At 33.2% G+C, this 19751-nt stretch overlaps 1 protein-coding gene across 1 annotated transcript in view; it reads right to left on the reverse strand.

The window, feature by feature from the left end:
* LOC101744894 (vesicular glutamate transporter 1) overlaps positions 1 to 19751 on the reverse strand; it is an 80501-nt gene that overhangs the window by 33712 nt on the left and 27038 nt on the right. The window lies entirely within an intron of this gene.

The raw sequence follows: 19751 nt of genomic DNA on the forward strand, positions 1-19751 counted from the left end.
CAGACCGGTCGTGATCTCGTTTGCTGATTTTAAGCTACAAAAAACATCCATCAGAAGAACATAAATCATATTAACCATTGAAAAATACGTAAGAACCGTTTTATTGAATTTGCGACTTATTCTGTCAATGTGTTCTTTATTCATTAATATTCGCGTTTGCTAAAAAAGCTCATAAGCAGAATAATACTGCAGATTGATCTTGTATTCTTACGATGGAGATATATAGTGCCATGTCCTACGCGCTAGAGCGAAATGACAACAGAATCAGAAAGAGAAAAGGAAGGAAATTCATTCAAGATCAGCTGTCTTATTCTGGAAAAATTCGTTTCTGCGGGAAGCTTCGCATCTTTTGTCCTTGTTGCTCGTTCAGAACATAGATGTGTTAAACAGAGAAGAAAACTTTCGGTTGAAAATTCATATCCTTTCCGCTTCAGAATAAGGCTTGATGTCGTGCGAATGCTCCAGATTCACAGACAATGGCCCAATTTATATCCAACTCACTTACTGGAGTCAGTAGTTGGAAGGATGTACAAGTAAAACGTATGCCTGTAGTCAGTCATGTAGGTTTGTAGTAAATCAAATCAAACTTGTTTCTTTACTTTAAATTATTATATATTTTTTTTGTATTTTTCATTATTATTTGAATTATAGTCGAATTATTAGCGCTTTAAAATCTCACACTGATTTCATTTCACCAATGTCTAAGCACTGAAAAACGTCTTATTTTGATAAAATTTGAATATAATATTCATTTGAATATAATATATTTATGCATTTTACTACGTCAAAATAAAAAATTATTTAAAATATGTTTTCTTTAATATCCCTGTGTTTTATTTTGTAACAGAAAGTCAGGAATTGGTTATCAAACTCTAACAGCTGATGAGCTCTTTGGCTCTTGTGCCGTCACAATTCGGTTAAAAACTATGGATCACTTGCAGGGTGTCTTATCAACGGTCCTTTTTTAGCTGAGATGTCTCACGTGAATCTAAGAATATCTTCTGGCTGTCTTAATGCTAGATACGTTATGAAAATGATTACAATATCGTTTACATTAAATAAAAATATTTAAACTTTGAAACTTTCGCGAGGCGGAAATAAAAATGTTGAACTATTTGCTTGTAGTAATAATAGTATTTTTGAATACACTATTAGTGAAATTCTAGTTTTCAAAGTCCTTAAACTACTTCAAACTCCAAGTCCTGCTATTACACTATGTCAGTTGATACTGTATGATAAATACTGGACAACAATATCTACCTACATCCTGGTAAAATAATTGTATAATTTGTATTGAACTGATGACCGAAACTTCGAGTCCCTATACACGATAACGACAAAGTAAAAAATCGTCGCACAAAGCCAATTACATTAAAACATTCGGCGCGGGACAAAGGGCGAGAGAACAATGGAGCTTGGAAGGAACCCGCGATATGTCTTTCAATGCTTTTAACTTTCCACTGATGGCGCACCGAGGGAAAAATGGTGACGTCCCGCGACAAATGCCCGTGAAGTAGTGATGCGAAATGATCGATGGAAATATAATTTTAATTATTTTTTTAATAATTGTAAAAAAGACATTTACATTTATTACTGACTACTATTTGACTTGCTCTAGACATTTAAACATTTAACTAGACAACAAATTTAACAATTAACTAGACATTTAATAATTATTAAAACTTGAAGTTCTCTGTTCTCTTACACAATGTTATGAGTAAATCTTTTTTTCCACATGCTTAGTTAATAAGCATCGATTTCATGCGTATGTGTACATCAGGTAATTAAAAATAAATTAAGGTTAGATTTGATCAAAAAATATTATTGGTGGGATAGTTTTTCTAAAACAAATTTCAAAATTTACATTAAGCTTACAACTAAAAAAAGGTCCCACAATTAAAATGGCCTACATAATTTACAAATGCACTATCAAATATGGATTCCAATTTCGGACCGTAGGTAGCGGCTTGGCTCTACACCTGGCATAGCTAACGTCTATAGTCGATGGTAACTATTCACCTTCAAGTGGAATGCTTCCTAGTTCGTTTGCCTACAAGGAGAATAATACAAAAATAGAACAAAATTTAGATTCCTACTTAAAGTCTTCGGTTTTTAAATTTAAAATGTCGATGTTTATTTCGAGTAAATGCAACAACACTTATAAAGAAGTGAGACGTAACCAATGGGGTATCACGGGTTGGTTGCACCGCAAACTCATTTTATAAATCGGCCGTCCGCTCGACCGGAACCACGCGTTAACCCACCCTTCCACTAATGCACCTCCCTTGTACTCGCTTACACACAAAAACATACTAAAAGTATAAGAAGAAAACCTTTTACTAAATAAATATAAACAAACTTTTTAAGATTCGCGATCTAGAAAACAAATCTATGTCTATTGCTTTAGAAAAAAAACAAAAGAAAAGCAGAATTGTTTTTGATCGTGTCGCAGTCTGGTAAACACATTTGAACGTGTTTAAAATTAAACTATACCCGTCTCAGTTATTGTTTAATAATACGCATCGGTATTATTGAATGATAAGAATCAGCCTACTCTTCAATATTATAATATGCCAATGATAAACTATGAATTATATCCTCGTGAATAATTTATGAGATTGAATTATGTTTCATGAAACGAAAGGTCTGAACACGATTTTGTGATTTGTTACGTTATTTTACTCAGAAATGTGACATATAAAAAAAAGGAAAAAGAAAATTACAAAAGACAATTGCTATCCTTTGTGAAAGCACCTTACTATATACACGTATAAAACATTAAGCCACCATTTCTCTTTATAAACTCGGGAATCCGCTAGCGTGGACTCTCGCTTAATAGACAGTATCAAGACGGAGATCTTAAGTAAATCAAATCGTCCCATGAATGGCGAATGAGTCCGGGGCTATTCACCGAGTTTCCTACAGATGACTATCACAATGGCCGGGGATCAGAAGCAACTTATCTCGGAGGAGGTCGCAAAAATGTTTCTTAATGCTTATTTAAGTTGCCTCGTTTGATGTTATCGTACGAGTATAACGGTGAATCCTGAGATTTCGTCGCCGTATATTTTAATAAGTAAATTTTTTAGACTTCATTTGTTTGTGTGTTATTAACTTCATGGAAAATAGTGGTCATAGGGTATCTCGATAGTCGGTTGGGGTAGCTATTTACTGGTGGTAGGACCTCTTGTGAGTCCGCATGTGTAGGTATCGCCACCCCACCTATTTCTGCCGTGGAGCAGTAATGCGTTTCGGTTTCAAAGGTGGGAGGCGCATTTACGTCGTAGATGTCTATGGGCTCCAGTAACCAATCAACACCAAGTGGACTGTGAGCTCGTCCATCCATATAAGCAATAGAAAATAAAAAATCTGCCCGAACTATGCATGCTTCTGGATAGCACTTTAAGGGTAGGATAACTCTCGTGAACTCTAGTTGTGCCCTTCTCAGCTATTAAATAACACAACATTTTTAACATAGAAGAAAACCATTATCAACGGGATAAATAAAGAATATCATCAATGCAGCCGAAGAAAATTTTTGCTTCGGGCCACTGAATGTCGAACATCCAGTATTGAACGTTCTACCTAGACACTTGAGCACTTGTAAGCAAGTCGTTAACTTAACGTTAATTTTATAATTTTTTTATCACCACAGTCTACGCGACATCGAGTAAGAATTATAAAGAATTATATTAGAATATATACTGAGTGTTATCATATTTTAAATCATATTATACCATACTATTAAAGCAACTAATAAATCTTTTCGCGTAAAAGTTGGGTAAGAGATATCTTATTCATTATTCATGGATATAATGTTGTCTAGACGGCGCGTCGGGTAGTGATAATCCACTTTACTTATAATACCACTGAGTTATTGAGAGAGAGTTATTTTTATACAGCAACTTGAACAGTTAGTATTATAATGTGCTTTTAGCTTGAATGTGATACTGATATCACGATACAACCGATTATTATTGTTGCTTTTTTATTTATTTATTGCACAGATGAGTGAATTAATTCACGACCCACCTGATAACAAGAGGTTATTGGAACAAATATATTACTAAATTCTATTGTATAGCGGCTGCGCTACTCTTCAAGCCGGGACGCATGACTGCTTTTTGGTAGATATTCCTACTGCCAGTAATTATGCATATTCATAGTTTTGCTTATACGGTGCGACAATTGGGACTTCAATCACTTGATTTAAAGCAGTGACGCTCACGAAAAAATAGGATAGATCGACGAAGGTCCATGGTCTAGAGCAGTGATTATCAAACTTATTTTTTTTACCGCCCCCTTTGAAAATCAATTATTTTTCAGCGCCCCCCATTTTTTATACACCCCTTAAACTTTAAAACCACAATTTCATTAATTTAATTAATAAATATTAATTTTAGAAAATGTAGTAGTACCACGTAGTACATATGTATTTGTAGATGCTATTATTGTTTCTTCATATTATTATATGCCCGTACATTGCTACAGAGCGTGTATTTACAAATTTGCAAAGTAAAAATGAATTCTTCTCATCAATATGTTTGTTTAAATTCAGAATTACCAAAATAAATTGCTAGTTCACTGTACTATTACTATGCTAATTTATTAGAATAAAACTATTTTTGTTGAATATCTTTCTCATTAATATAAGATTCTCATCATAAGATAATTAAAAATTTATATTTCGACTAGTAAATAATACTACTAAAAATAATAACTTATTAAACTACGAATAAGCTAAACCTGGAAGAAAGTAAAGAAAACCTCAATTTGTGTTAGTTTACGTATGTGTAATATTTTAAAACTCTGCATGGTAGTTTTTTTTCTAATGTTTAAAGTAATTTCTGGTGCAATGTAATTAAGGTAAAATTGCTCTAATTTTTTAACTATCATCGATCATGTTCCGCAGAAACTTGTTACAACTTGATTGCGTACGGTGTGTGGGCTATCCTACGAAATCTATGTTAATTATTTTAAGTTTTTATAACATCATACAGGGTAGAAATATAAACTAATTATTCGTTATTGTGTAGTAGGTGAGTTTTAATGTAAATGAAATTACAAATTTTACAGCGCCCCCCTAACCCACATCAACGCCCCCCATTTTTTCCTGGGCCCCTTAACGCCCCCCTCTAGGTTTCAAACGCCCCCAAGGGGGCGTTATCGCCCACTTTGAGAAAGACTGGTCTAGAGTTAGCTTAGTGCCTCGCAACGCAATAAGCTTAATACAGAAATATTAATAAACAAAATCGCCTTTAACATCAACTCAGGAAATTTTCAACTTTTGCGGATATTTATTATACTATTAATTCATCGAAATATTAAAATTGTAATGAATAAATTTCAAAAATCTTTCTGTCAATGTCAAAGCATAAATCTGTGAATTCTTTGACACCGCAGCTTATGAAATATATAATAACCACCCGGTTTTCAATACAGAATACCTTACTTTTCAAAATTCGATTTGTTTATTTGTATTATCCATCTAAAATAACACGTTTTTTTACTAACATCAAGTTAGTCGTGATCTCATTAAATGGCTTTCTAGCAATAAAAATACTTTTTACTCTCAAAGTAATTCTTGCTAAATGATTTAAAACTTCTCCCGAAAAACAAACTGTTTATGAGTCTTCACTGTAAAACACAATACACGCGCATTTACATTTTCATGCTTCCTAAGCACTCCCTAAATCTGAGCGCCGGTTTTAGAAAGTGCGTAGGGTATTTACAAATCTGTTAGATTCGGAGCATAATCGCGGTGAGACCCCTTTCAGTAAAAACGCTGCGTTACCCATCGGCTTTGAAAACAACAATAACGTCATCCATGTATATGTATGAGGATACGCAATATACTTTAGAACTACGCGTAGACCGAGGGATCGCTCAGAAGTGAATTCCTGTCGTGGGAGCAGATCAAGTTTACAAAAGACGTGGCTACGTGTTTGCTTTGGAAAAAAAAACTAAATATTGCCATGGTAATAGCATACGTGAAACGCACTGGTTTTTTACTAGTGGTAGGACCTCTTGAGAGTCTGCGCGGGTAGGTACCACCGCCCTGCCTATTTCTGCCGTGAAGCAGTAATGCGTTTCGACTTGAAGGGTGGGGCAGCCGTTGTAACTATACTTGAGACCTTAGAACTTATATCTCAGGGTGGGTGGCGCATTTGCGTTGTAGATGTCTATGGGCTGCAGTAACCACATAGCACCAGGTGGGCTGTCAAGCTCGTCCACCCATCTAAGCAATAAAAAAAAACGTATTAAGGTTTGTAGGTACGATATTTGAAGTACGCAGTAGCACACGTAATCATAATGAAACACTGAAAACTATTAATCGCGTAATTATAACCCGGTTTCCTTAAATTATTTATTGTCTTAATAGTTTAAAAACGTAGCTACGTTTTAGAACCATTATTAAGTCTGTGTCGAACCCTATGATGTTCGTAAAATGTCATTGGAGGAACCCCTTGCTGTACAAAAGCCACGCTATTTTCATGTTTCGCGAGTACAAATGGGAATCCATTTAAATACGGAGTCAACATTTCAATAGGCCTGCGATATAAATGTTCAGTGGAGAACGACAATATACTAAATTTATTTTATGGGGTTGCAATAAAACTTTAAAGTAAAAACCTTGACACATTATTTATCGCAGTTCTATAAAAGAGATAGATTAGAATTCAAGTGACAATAAAAAATCAAATCTTAAAATTGAAACCTCAGCCTCTTGCCTCAATATGGATGGACATACTATGGGGTGAGCTGTGATTAATAATAGGTTCAACCCAAATAAAAATGATATATCCTGTAACTCCACTACCCATATACGCCCCTAGAAATAGTTTCCTTGTACCAACTGTAAAGAAACAGGCATAAACAGAACAGTTTGAATTTATTTAAAATAAAATAAATAACAAAAGCTGGTCTATAAAAATAAGTTGAATTATTTGTGAACATGTTTCTACGCCAGTATAAAGGATATTTTGAAACGAATCGTGATACAGTGACACGTATAGATCGATCCTGATTGAGCTCGAAATACCCGCGTGGTCGGGGAATGTCGTCTTTGTAACTTTGCCTTACAAAGGCTGGCGCAACTGACGGGCTTCTCTTTGAGGCAACCAGTTGAGAGGCTTGCATGAAATAGACTCGATCATACCATGAATACGCTTATTTGTTTGCTGTTGATCGATTCCGAAGGGTGCGTTGTCGTATGTACCTATCAATATGCAATTTATGGCTTCGTACTTAAATCAAAGTAAAAAATCCACAAAACCTTTATAATTTTCAAAGACTAAATACACTGAATACATATAGTTAGTCACCTAAAATGAGTTTGTATTAAAACGATTTTTTTTTGGTCTATGTGTAGCCAAATTTTTTGAATGACATTCATTAGCGTAATTTCTTTCGAGCAACTTTAGAGTTCTGCGTCTCCGTCAATTACGAGTACGTCAACAAGTTCGCTTGTCTACCCCCGAGATTGTATTTTAGATAATGGCTCGGTAATCACGGCGGTGATTTATCACGTCGCCTATCTGAGCCTTCACTGTCCATTAAGCAATCAGACTGCAACCCTTTGTTGCGAACATACGTACAGGGAACCGTACAGTTGACAAAACAGATGCGGCTTGATAGTGAGAACCGAAAGATATTTTCAACTGTCACTTTTATGTATTTTAAAGCTTAAAGAAGGATCTAACAGCGAATAGTCCTTAATTATTAGTATTTTTATTCAGTATATAATTGTATCTTCTCCGTTGTTACAGTAAATTTGAGAGTAATTAAAACGTTAATCAATTATATTTCAAACCATTTTTTCAACACCTTCTTTAGCACTTTTCTAGTCCAAAAATGTTTTTACTAACTTATTGATGTAGATGGGAAGAGCAACTCACAACATAACTTAGATGCTACCAATCAACCTGAGACAGATTAAAGAAAGAAAAGTTGCTTTTCAGCAAAGACAAGCAAGATAATGTTGATGATGATCCACCAGTGCGGAATCATACTACGTTCTGTCACTAGAAACAATATTAATTTTAAACAACGAATATTTATTTTGAGCGTTTTTTTTCTGCTATTGATTAAGCTTTAAGAAATTATAAAAGAAACGAATAAATAAACAAACTAATTGGTATCATCAAAATATTAATAATATGATCACAATTTCTAAAGGTTTATTTCGTAGATTCGCATTTAATTCAAATACACCGATACTAATTAAAAAGTTACAAAATACGTCTTTGCTCAAAGCCTGAGCTCTTCTCATTAAAGCAGCTAAAATGTTATAATGAGGATTCGAAGGACAGGGATTTAATTTGCTGTGTGGACGGCGTGCTGAGGGCGGCAACATTGCCGACATTAATCTCACTTCAAAGGACTGACTTAAATTACACGCTCGCACTGTAGCTTTACCTATCTATTCAAATGAACTTGCTAGGTCTTCCATGGGATTAATTATTTTTGACAGAACAAAATGGTTTTCATTCAACCATATTCTTTTTTTGTTTTTTTGTTTTTTATTGCTTAAATGGGTGGACGAGCTCACAGCCCACTGGAGCCCATAGACATCTATAACGTAAATGCGCCAACCACCTTGAGATATAACTTCTAAGGTCTCAGTATAGTTACAACGGCTACCCCACCCTTCAAACCGAAACGCATTACTACTTTACGGCAGAAATAGGCGGGTTGGTGGTACCTACCCGTGCGGACTCACAAGAGGTCCTACCACCAGTGAAATTCAGTATCAATAGAGCTCATTTAGCGTGTTCATAAATGTACTAGTATATTTATTCATTGGGTTTCTACCTTCAACTTCGCCTGCGTTGACTACACTATTTACGCATGGACGACAATTCGTGATTTTCACTGGAATAAAAAGTAAACTATATTCTTTCCTAAGATTCGAAATATTATGTCAAATTTTACTAAGCTGTTTGGGTGTGACAACGCAAACAAACAGTCCGTCATACTTATAATAATATTTGCTATGCAACCACCAAATCTACCAATATGAACGTATAAATTTTTTGCAAGCTCCGATCTCAATGAGCAACCTATGAAATTCTAGCGCCTGTTCTACTAGTGACAACTATATGAAAATCTATTCAGTAGTTTCGGAGAGGTGAGCGAACAAACTGACAGATACAGAACACGTACTTTCAAAACTTGATAGTTCATACTTTATTAATCTTTAACTACCCCCATTCTATTGTTATAAATTGTACTGTTTTATAATAAAGATTTAAAACAATTTGACGACGGCGACGGATTATAAACAGTTACAAATATAATGTACAAGGATGCGAACGAGACCTTAATTTAAGTAAAGACACAACCTCTATCAATTTCGGTTTACAAAGTTGTCTGTTGTTTTAAAATCCAATGAGAAATTTAGAATGTTTTTAAGGAAAATATATTTCTTTACGCTTACGCGCTTTACACTTTACAAGAAAAACAAAGATACCGTTGAATGAATTGAATGTCTGGCGCCAGTGAGATGTAGTAGGCAGACGTCGGGGCGCCTGCTCAACTTTTTCACAGGGCGCCTACATACACTGATGTGTAAGAAAATAGATTGAATCATGAAAGCTTACATGAAAGCTTACGTAACTTGTTTTGTAGTATTTTCCGATTTATTTTTGGCCCATTCGTAAGTTTCACGACAGCTAACAAGAAAGTATTTATTTAATATTCCAAAAGAAATTTCTAGTCTGTTGTACGCATGTTATATCTATTTTTTAAATAAAATTGTACAATTTTTTTTTAGTTATTTGGTGTGTGAACGAGCTCCACGGCCCACCTCGTGTTAAGTGGTTACCGGAGGCCATAGAAATCTAAAACGTGAATGCCGCCACCCACCTTGAGATATAAGTTCTAAGGTCTGAGTATAGTTATAATTAGTATAATAGTAATTGTATGTCATTACAGTTTTTACTGTATTCACAATCACAGTGAGAAGAGTGCGCACAAATGGCCAGACAATATAACAAAAATGTTGATGAATTTATTAGATATTTAAATACTTAGGTTAGAGTGACATTCGCGGTTTTGCAGACACCATTGTTACTGCTAATGTTCGACGTGTGCAAACATTTATCTACGCGCGAGACTATTGATCTGTGGACGGATCATGACGGCACTCCGCGACGCTTCCGTCACGTCTCGAGTGCTTGTAAGCTTGTGTGCTGTGTTACTCTGAAAGGAATTTTATCTAAGAATTCAGAATATTTGCTCGTACAACGCATCGCACGAACCTGCGAGTGAGGAATGCGAAATATTATAGAAGATTTGTGAATTTTAAACTAGATCAAGTGTAATAAAGTTTAAAGTTTTTTAAAATTAGGATAACGGCTGGTAAGTAAGAAAGCCTGTGATACTATTAAAATGAAGACATATAATATATATTTTATTCAATTCTGATCCTGTTTAAAGTAATGTTCCTGAAAAGTTGTTATTAGAATCATAGTTCAAACATAAAATGTGATTTATCTGAGCGAGTTGATGATAAAACAATAACTAAATCATATTTACCGTTTATTTATCTCAAAAGTGATGTTTATGTATTTTTATGTGTAAAATAGTAATACTATTATTTTATTACTGATATTTAAAAAAAACCACTACGATTAATTTATTTCTTTAAAGAGATGATTCTTGTCCACCTGGTGGTTGCCTGGCGGAGATCGCTCTTAGCGTTAAGACTTTTTGTGTTGATTTTGTATTGGTGTAAAATAAAGCTTTATTTTATTTAGATAATTTCAATTTTTCGTTTTTGTTGAACTATTTTTTTGTTTGTTATCGGCGCTTGATGTTATGTTTTATAGTTTTCTTTGTTTTATATTTATATTGTTATTTTTGTTTTATTATTTAATAAATGAAAGCCAGTCTGTGGCGACTTTTAATACAACCGATCTTATTCAAGTTGTGTTCACACATCCAGAAGGGTGTATTCAATATTGTACTCGTTTTTTCTATTATAATTAAGTAGAATGTTAATGTGTTTTGTGTGAGTCCGTATCCAGTTGTGTGAATCTAATAAATAAACATACTCTACCGTTGTATAAAGATAATGGTATACTTATATAATTAGTAGTAGTATAATTAATACATATTTTCAATCACAAATGCTCGCATATACGTAGCCTTAATTAGGTCTTAATTAATACGGATTTTAATCAAAAAGCTTAAGAGAGAAAAAAAAACAGATTTAAAGTACATAAGAAATGCTGAATGTATTTTTTGAAAAATATTAACTGTTTCATTCTTTTCTCGTAACAAGTAAACGTTCAGAAGTCAATAAATAGAATTTCCGGTCCGTAACAAGGTTGTGAGCCAAACGTCACCGGAAATACGGTTAATGCATGTCAATTGTTGTGCCCCTGACTTCGTTAGGGAACGCTCTCAGCCTAATGTTTTCAAATTCATCCCCTAAATAAAATTAGACGAATACTGACTACCTATTTAAGGTGATTATCATGACATTTTAAACAATTGTGAACTTATGGTACATAGAGCACTAATTTTAATCTATATATGTAAATTCTTGACATACTGAAGCAAGTTTAAATTTCTATTTTTTTAGTTCTATCGTAGCTTAATTTTACACTAAACATTTAACTAAAACATGAGAATTATTATTATTCAATTAAAAATGTAAAGAATCTCAAAACGAGTATAAAGACATCTGTCTTAAAAGAACCGGATTCCGATATTAAGCTATTTAAAGTTATTAATTCATAATTTGAATAATGCTTTAATCTACAAAGTACTTCATAAAACTGAGAGACCGTAATCATTTGCTAAATTTATAAAAATATGTATAAACTGCCAAGAAAAATCCATATACAATTTTCTCCAGCCACTTTAAAAAAACCGTAAAAACCAAAATATGATATTTATACCTAATCCCTTGCAGTACAATAAACCTAAATTAAGTCAACGATGATATCAGACGGTTCAGCCATAAAAAATCGAAAACTGTTACGCTGTAAAAAAACAGTTAAAATGCTTTTAACACATAATAATTCATTAATTCATAACTGCTGACTGTGATAATAAAAATAGAATTTATGGAAGCGGTTGGTTTATAGGATTTATTTGCGGATGTGCGTCCCCTTGGCGCCGACGGCGGAGGCGCCTCGCCGTCCCGCCGGACAGACATCGCGGCGACACCAGATCTATCGATCTCGCGAGATTACGACACTTACGACAACTACAGAGCAATCCAAATATATTTATCATATCGAGGGAATCATACGTGTAATGAAACGTTATATATGAATGCTTTTTGGCAAAAATATATAGTATAGGTAAACTATAGTATATTAATTTAATTAGTTCTAATTAGACTGAACGACGAAACTACGTATGTTTTTAAAATATCTTCCACACAGAATACTACAGAACAGATCTTTGGTCAGTGCTCCCAACTTACATTTGAGATCGGTAGTAAAGCTATCAAATTATTAATATGCCTCTAAAGGCCTACTCGGAAAAGAAATAATATTGTAATTTTTACATTACAAACTTTATAAATAAAATTATAAAAGGATTATAGTATTGCGGAAACATTATGAGTTATTAATACAGTATGAAACTAGATCTGCAACTTTGACTATTTTGATTCTATTTTGTTACGATAGTACTAGGAGTAGGATCAAACAGAAGAAAACACTAAGACAACATACACTTCAAACTGGAACACGTCATGACCGCTTTGCGGAAGAAAAAGGTAACATGGTGATACCTGCCCTTGCGGCCTTATAATACTAAACTAAACAAAAAATTCTTACACAGGCGAACGAAACCAATAATTAAACAAGTTAATAATTAAAATGATCCAATTCAAATAACTATCTAATTTATGTATTATTGTGAACGTAATTTAATATATCAATTTTACCTATTCATTTTTACATAACCGTGCGGGCTTATAGTAGTTACTAAGCTAAATAAAAAATTCTTACACAGGTGAACGAAATAAATAATTAAACAGGTTAATAATTAAAATGATCTAATTCAAATAACTATCTAATTTATGTATTATTGTGAACGTAATTTAATATATCAGTTTTACCTATCCATTTTTACATAACCGTGCGGGCTTATAGTAGTTACTAAGCTAAATAAAAAATTCTTACACAGGTGAACGAAATAAATAATTAAACAGGTTAATAATTAAAATGATCCAATTCAAATAAATATCCAATGCATGTATTATTCTAAACGTAATTTAATATAGTAACTTTAAACATTTCAGTACCATAATTGTATTTAATTGGGTGTATTCTAACTCAAAACGGGACGACAAAGACCACACGCTCATTAAAATTTTACCCGAAAGCCCTGAGGATAACGTTTTGACAACTAATTTACTTGCGTAAAGTAACACCCGCTTTGTTAGCCCGATACATCAAAGATGAGTATTACAGATACACCATTATTATGACTTTGACGGTCTTCATTCATTTCATTCATTTACCAACGAACCTTGGTTTTCGTTAATAAAGATTTGTAAACTTTAGTCTTTATTTGAGACTAGCGACCCGCCCTCGCTTCGCTTCGGAAACAGTAAAACACACATGAAACCAAAAAAAAAAAAAAAAATTAAAAAAAGTAGCCTATGTTCATCAGGGACAATGTCGGCTACTAATGGAAAAATAATTTTTCAAATCGGTCCAGTAGTTTCGGAGCCTATTCGAAACAAACAAACAAACAAATCTTTCCTCTTTATAATATTAGTATAGATTCAAGATATAAAAAATAATTAGAGAATAAGAAATCCATTCTATAATGTAATAGAAAAAATAATTACAGAATAAGCAATCCATACCATAATGTCATTTTAATGCAATCAAAGTCAAGCAAACTCAATACCTATATCAGTTATGTTATTAGTTTAGCTAAAGCACTATTTAGTTGGCACTTATGACATCTTCGAGTATTTTAAACGTAGCTTAAAGTAGACTTTTGTCATAGTTACCGAGAGCACCGAAAAAATATTTCTAGAAGCTCTCTACAAAGTCAAATGTTCAAGAGCGAAGGGGTGAAAGTAAGTAGAATTACTTACATAAAATTTTAAGTTAGGTTAGGTTTTGTTATTATATTTTTTACCCTATAGCAGCTAAGAACATTGTCTACTAAGAACATTTACTTTGATTAGTCGTGTGCAAATGGCTTTTGTTGCAAGCCAGATCTTTTACTCATTGTTTTTTATGTGTACCTTTTGTTTAACTTGTAATGTGTATTGTGTACCTTAAAAATAAATAAAAATAGTAACGGTTACAAATGTGAACAAGTTACAAGCTCCTCAAACGCTTTATCTCTAATAAAAAAAGTATTAATAACTCTCACGCTGCGTGTCGATAGTCTGTAACGAGCTCCTGCCTGCAAAGAGGCAATCACGGTGGGCTGCAAATTGGCCCCGATTGCTATTTAGCGATACTCGACGTCCTCTTAACGTACAAATTGTAGCGGATATATTCCTTTTGTTTGGTATAAACAAGTATTATTAGAACGCTTTAGATATCCATTGAGAATTGTCACTCTTATTATTGTTAATTAAAACCGAATAGTTAACTTAAGTTTTTCTTCTTTAAGATCAATTTGATAATAGACTAAATTTGAATTTATTGACTAAGTTCGTTTCCAAATGATTCTTGTAAACCTGATGGTTGCCTGGAAGAGTTCGCTCGTAGCGATAAGACCGCCAAATGTACTTTTTTGTATTTAATTTATCGCACTGTTTATTTGTTTTTTGTTGTACAATAAAGAATACTCTCTCTCTCTTCTCTCTCTCTCCCCCTAATTTATCGATTAAATCATTAACGAGAAAGGAAGCATTACTTTTGACTGATCATGTCGTAGAACACATTTTTAATTCTCAAAAAAGTCTCCTTGACTAAAAACATCCGCGAAAATCATTAAGACAAATCGTCGGGCGAAATTCAACACCGTTTTAATATCACTTTTGCCGTAAAACAAAGTGAGCAGGGAGCAATTAATTTAGGGGTCCGCTGCCTCCGGTGCTGGACCAATCCAGTAATTGTCGCCAGCAATATTCAAATGGCGGAAACAATTAGCGTGAGTGCCGTATACGTATTTGGATGTCGCGTCTCTTAATACTAAGTAGAGTGTACAGTGTGCAAAAACAATCACTAATATTGTTTTTTTTTTTAGAGCTTCTGGTTATTTTTATAAAACTTTTGATATGTTTTTTCAAGGTCGATATTATAGACGAAGGTCACGGCTCTATGGTATGTGGTTTCTGGAAAACATAGGTCACAACTTGACCTTGACACAGGAAAATTTAATATCAATTAAAAACTTCAAGACTGTCTTATCCTTAAATCGGAACTCATTACAGCTTCGCACTAGCAACAGACAGTGTGGTGGTACCTGCCAGTAACATTTTAACAATCAGCCCAGAACCAAGAATAGCGCTACTTATAATTTTTGAAGTTCAGATTATTATTATTATTATTATTATTATTGTTTCTTCATCGTGGAAGCTATTCGTGAATGTGACGAAAATGTATTTCGTTAGAAAATCTTGCACCTGTCTACGCGATTTGAACAGAGCGCTGTATGTCGTATCCTTCGATGCCTTAAAGGATGAAATTCGTAAAGCTGTCGAGTAAAGTTTTGGAAAACGCATCATTTCATAAAATAAACAAACTAATTTAGTATTTTTTTTGGTTTTGGAGTCTACTAAAACAGTCAGATGTAAAGTCAAAAGATATTTATTCTATGTTTATTATAGAATAATAGACGACAGCACAATATTCAAATGACAATAAGTATTCGAAACGTTGAAAAAATATAATCTATATATTAATACGTGAAGCAAAAACTTTGTACCCTTTTTTACGAAAATTGCGCGAACGGAGGAGTATGAAATTTTCCATACTTATAGAGAATATAGAGAAGGAGTGCACAATGATATATATTTTTTAAATAATACATAAAAGATACTTTAAATCAATAAAGAAAACATTACACAAAATAAATACCATGTATTTGACGCACACACGCATGCATACTATGATCAAATTGAGAATAGATTAAATATTGTTTGTCTTTGTTAATATTTTTTATAGTGTAGTCTTGGCGAAATTTGTGATTATAGAAGTATAAAATACAGTCATAATGGTGTACAAACTTACAATTCCAATTAATTATAGTCGAATTTCAACTACTGCGAGACCTCTAGTGTCTATAAAAACGTAAGAATAAACCGTAAAAATAGTTTTAAACAAATTTAAAGAACGAGACAATGTCGATCGGTTTTGTTATGTCCGGATAACTCGAAAATGCTTAAACAGATGAAGTTAGAACAGGCCACAGAAAATAAAATACATTGGTTTTTTCGAATCTCACACACAACGAAGTGCATTAATAATTCTATCAATTAATCTCCATAAAGCTAACATTTTGAGAGCTAAATGACGGACTCTTCCCCTCTTGCCAGCCTGTTTCAAATCTCTTTTGTGTATTGCGATAACGGTACAAAGCCTGCTAATGTCTTTTAAGGACTTAGCGATTTAAACGGACTAAATAATGAACCAGCTACCCCTTCACAGTGCTACGCAATTTATGAGCTTAAAATTAATAGACATCTCAATCTGCATTATAGTTAAGTACAAGAAAATATTCTATACTAGAATATCGAAATATGTTTACGTCTGCTCAATTTTATGTTCATTCCAAATAAAAGATTATTTTATATTATTTAAATTTAATAAAAGACCAAATAAAAGACAATTTGCACTTAGACAGGCTTCAAGTGATTCTTGTTTCATTTCCTTTAAGATTAAAAAGGTTCGTTACTATTAGTTCGTTACTTTTTTTCACTAAAATATAGTATATATTAATATTAATAGTCATTTAAAATTTATCTTAAGTTCTCATGAGTTTTACGATTTAATCCTCGAATCGAAAATCATCCTCTTGCTCAAGTCTTATGAATTTTTATGACAACCTTACTAATGATGTACATTATCTAATAACAAAATATACCAGAACCGAAAAATCTCATCCCTATAAATCAAAGTATCTATATCCGCGAATACGTTCGTGAAGTCGTTTCGCCCGACGACACAAATCCGGATGATGTCTGTTTGTTATCAGCGTTGAGCAGCCAACTGTGCAGGGTTGCCAACCAACCGGTAATCGCATTAAGCGCTCAAAACGGGCGATTTATGTGGAATATATGGAGTATTGTTGGGCTTATTATCTTCTTATTTGAACTGAAATGCCTCATCAAAATATTTGATACGTTAATTGCAATTTTAACTTCAAAAATAGTAAGCCTGCTACTTATATAGCTCTTTGTTCCCTCAAACTGAATTTTTAAAACAAAAGTTTGAGACTACTAAGCATTTTTCGACAATTTTTAATGAAGAATAAAGTGGCAAGTGACTAAATTGATTTCGTGTAAAGTCAAGAATTAAACCAGTTTTCAGTTAAAGTTACTTGGATCTACAAATATTAAATCAAAGGAAAATTGAATACAATTTTCTAATTTAACTTTTTAATACTAAATATAGCTTTTACTCTAAAATGGTAACATGCATACATTATGTAATACCATATAATTCAGTGATTATTTTTTATAAAATTGAGTTTTCTGTAAGGCTTGCCTTGTTTCTGGCATAGCCGGTATATTTCAGAAATGAATTTTAAATACGGACGCGCATCCACTTCAAAATTGTAAAATATGTTCTTTGTGTTTTTTAAGTATATATTTTCTTTTGTCCCTTTCTAATTGCTGGCAGCCTCAAAGGACTATTTCAGCTTTACCGACTAGGTAGATGAGCTCTCGGGTCTATACTTGTGAGAACTCTCAAAAACTGACCCTCACTAGAGAAGTGCTTTGCTGAATCTACCGACAGTTCGGAATCGCGACCCACTGAGAAGATCTAGCGAGAAATTCAGTGGGTTGTCTATCAATGAGTTAGGTTGCACATCGAAATCTTCGACGAGTTCGACGAGAACGATGACTATATTTTCTAATTATGAACGGTAGGCAGCTGCTTGGCTCTGCCCCTAGCGTTACTAACGTCCATGAGCGACGGTAACCACTCACCATCTGGTAGGCCGTACGCTCGTCTGCCTATATGGCAATTAAAAAAAAGATTACTTAGCTCTGTTCAATATTGCCGAACAATATTTGTTGATAATTCTAGAGATGGAAACCTTATTTTATTTAATCTAATTAATCATCGAAAGAGGTCCTAAAATTACATAATTGTTTAATAAAAACTAGTAAAGTACGACCCTACAATGCGCTCGTTAGAAAGAAGTCCGTAAAATCACCGCCCTTATATTTTATTTCTATTGCACCACGTATTATCCGCCTGTCAATATTATCGACGATCGGCTCTTGGCTTCCAACTAAATTGCTTCGGTTTGCAACGTTTCCACGTTAAACTATTTTTCTGTTTGTTTTCACTTTTGTTTGCCCATTCCTGAGATGGTTTATTCTCCATATGGTGACTGTTTAATATTGCATTATCAGTTTCTATTTTCTCTTAATTCATGCGATGTAACCCTAAAATTATATGAATACGTCTAGACGACAAAACATTCGCTTAAATTATCTTGGAAAATCTACCATTATTCACTATACTGAAAACTTTTAAAACTTTATAGCTAAAAAGGGAAAAAAAATCTGCAATTTTAATGTAAAGACAAAAAGGAAAATCCTAATAATTCTGAGTTATTTTGCAATTTCATTTTGCTCTACTGACTAGTAACGCCATCTATTATTTGTTTTCTGAACGTAAAGATGAAATAAGGTTAGGAAGTTTGCTGTTACCAATATTAAATAATTAATACATATACACTCATGATATTGCAAAGAAAAACATTATTTAACCAGCAATTTATAATCATAACACAATCTAGAGAATTCGCATTTTTTTTTCTGATATATTTTTAATCAAAGTTATTCCTTCAATACGAAAATCGTTTATAAACATGTCTTATCTGCCTCCGTATTAACTTTAAAAAAAGATCTGTCTTCGTGAGCTAATCCACATTTCTTCATAATAGCCAGGATAGCCACATTTCTTCATAGATAATACACATAAATTAGTTATAGATAAGCAACTCAAGCACTCAACAAAAATGTTTACGGGCGTCGGCCAGATGGCAGTAATATATTACTAATCCTATATTTTACTTATAATGAAGGGTTTCGTAAATTTTCAGAAACCACAAATTGATAAAATTTAATCAATTTGTCTATAACAAATAGTGACTTGTATGGTTTATAAATTTTTCATTTTCTGTGTTTAGTTGTACAATAATTAAATGCCTTAACTGTAACAATATATAAATTTAGGGGCATCCGCTACAAGATGTCGCTAGGTTTCATACAAACAAAATATTTGTCTTAAAGTATCGCAGTTTCAGGGCCCTGCATTACTTAATTCTAATACACATGAAAAATTTCATAGTTGAGACGTTCTTTTGTAGAGTTTGGATTGACATTTATAAAATGATACATCCTAATAGGCAAGAAACTTTAGTTATTCAATCGTGCCAATCGTCTTTCGAAGACATTCGCTTGCAGGAAGACGTGACAAATCGCTATACCAAACTTTTATATCAAGAACATATCACTAAAAATACATAGTGCTAAACGTTTATCTAGTTACAAGATAGAAGCAATTAACACTCCCTCTTATAATAGTAAAAGCAAAATAACAACAAAGGTGTCTTTGTTAACTCTTTTTTTT

This window comes from Bombyx mori, chromosome 12 (assembly GCF_030269925.1).
Source record: "Bombyx mori chromosome 12, ASM3026992v2".
Classification (NCBI taxonomy): domain Eukaryota; kingdom Metazoa; phylum Arthropoda; class Insecta; order Lepidoptera; family Bombycidae; genus Bombyx; species Bombyx mori.